The following is a 2,519-nucleotide window of genomic DNA, read 5'->3' on the forward strand; positions in this document are numbered from 1 at the left end:
CTATGCTACTTATTCCCCACCCCCCCCCTCCTCTCATTTATCTCTCCACCCTTCAGGCACTCTGCCTGTATTCCTGATGAATGGCTTTTGCCTGAAACGTCAATTTTACTGCTCCTTGGATGCTGCCTGAACTGCTGTGCTTTTCCAGCACCATTAATCCAGAATCTGTTTTCCAGCATCTGCAGTCATTGTTGATTTTAACCCTACTGCGAATCCTCTTGCAAGGATGTCTGCCTTGAAGAAGTTTTCCTCCTCTCTCTACAAGAACCTCAGGGAGTCCCTCATTTCCTCTGCCCTGAAGCTCTTCAATCATGTCCTGAAACAGACTCACTACTACAGCCACATTTGCTTCCTCAGTGCCTGCCTCCGGAACCAACTCATCCCACGCGGACTTCGGATCACCTTTAAACTAGCAGAGTTCGGAACCGAACAGGATAAACAGTACAGACTACAGATTCAAAAATAACAGCAATTGTTCTCCTTCAAGATCCTCCACTCCACACTCGCAGCAATGCGCCAGCACCTAACCTCTCTACAGTCAGCCCTGCCTCAGCTGAGGGCCACACTCTCTCAGAACTGCAAAGGGTCCACTCTGTACTATATCCTCAGGAGAATTCATACTCTCAACAAACAGTATTTCAACACCATCTCAAACATTAAAAACTGTAAGTACAATAAACTTTTATCTACCCACCTCCATAACCAGCGTTCCTCAAACATTCCAGTAGATTCCCCTGGCCTCTGGAAATGCTCGGACGTCATTAGCCATGCAGTTAGTGTGGCTACCATCCCCATGCTGATTGATGACATCACTTCTGCCCCATCATAGCCGCTTCCACAGCCACTTCCACCCCTCACAATTGCTCATGCACCACACCTGACATCACTTCCGCCTCTCACATCATCGCTGATATTACACGCTCAGTGACTTCCGCGCCCCACTGCCACTGAGGACGAACGGTCAATCCTCAGCAAAGGACTCATCTTCATCCCCCTCCATCCACGCATCAATGAATTTAATACACGCCGTTATATCGAACACTTCTTCCTCCGCCTCCGAGCTTACTTTCACAATCAGGACTCCCGCCCACCTTCTGAGGACCCCTTCACCCGCCTCCAACACACTCCATCCACCTGGACACCCCATGCTGGCCTATTACCTGCCCTCAACCTCTTCATTTCCAACTGCTGCCAGAACATTAACCGCCTCAACTTGTCCAGCCCCCTCCCCCACTCCAACCTCTCACCCTCACAAAGCGCAGCCCTCCAATCCCTCTGCTCCAATCCCAACCCCACCATCAAACCAGCAGATAAAGGGGGCGCAGTGGTAGTCTGGTGCACTGACTTCTACACTGCTGAAGCCTGATGCCAACTCGAGGACACCTCTTCCTACCGCCCCCTCGACCATGACCCTACCCCCCCATCACCAAACCATTATCTCCCACACCATACACAACCTCATCACATCAGGAGATCTCCCAACCACAGCTTCCAACCTCATAGTCCGGGAACCCCGCAATGCCAGGTTCTACCTCCTTCCCAAGATCCACAAGCCTGACCACCCTGGCTGACCCATTGTTTCAGCATGCTCCTGCCCCACTGAACTCATTTCTACCTACCTCGACACTGTCCTGGCCCCCCTAGTCCAGGAACTCCCCACATACATTCAAGACACCACCCAAGCCCTCCACCTCCACCAAGACGTCCGTTTCCCTGGCCCCCAATGCCTCATCTTCACCATGGATATCCAGTCCATCTACACCTCCATCCGCCATGACCAGGACCTCCAAGCCCTCTGTTTCTTCCTCTCCCGACATCCCCAACAGTACCCTTGCACCGACACTCTCATTTGTTTGGCCGAACTGGTCCGCATCCTTAACAATTTCTCCTTCGAGTCCTCCCACTTCCTCCAGACCAAAGGGGTAGCTATGGGCACCCGTATGGGCCCCAGCTATGCCTGTCTCTTTGTTGGCTATGTAGAACAGTCCATCTTCCATAATTACGCCGACACCACTCCCCACCTCTTCCTCCGCTACACTGATGACTGCATTGGCGCCACCTCGTGCTCCCGCGAGGAGATTGAGCAATTCATCAACTTCACCAACACATTCCACCCTGTCCTTACATTTACCTGGACGATCTCTGACACCTCCCTCCCCCTCTTGGATCTCTCCATCTCTATTAATGACGAACGACTTGACACCAACATTTTTTACAAACCCACCGACTCCCACAGCTATCTGGATTTCACCTCTTCCCACCCTACCTCTTGCAAAAATGCCATCCCGTATTCCCAATTCCTCTGCCTCCGCCGTATCTGCTCCCAGGAGGACCAGTTCCACCACAGAACACACCAGATGGCTCCTTCTTTAGAGACCATAATTTCCCTTCCCACATGGTTAAAGATGCTCTCCAACACATCTAATCCACATCCCTCACCTTTGCCCTCAGACCCCACCCCTCCAACCGTAACAAGGACAGAATGCCCCTGGTGCTCACCTTCCACCCTACCAACCTTC

Source organism: Chiloscyllium plagiosum, chromosome 7 (genome assembly GCF_004010195.1).
Source record: "Chiloscyllium plagiosum isolate BGI_BamShark_2017 chromosome 7, ASM401019v2, whole genome shotgun sequence".
Taxonomy (NCBI): Eukaryota; Metazoa; Chordata; class Chondrichthyes; order Orectolobiformes; family Hemiscylliidae; genus Chiloscyllium; species Chiloscyllium plagiosum.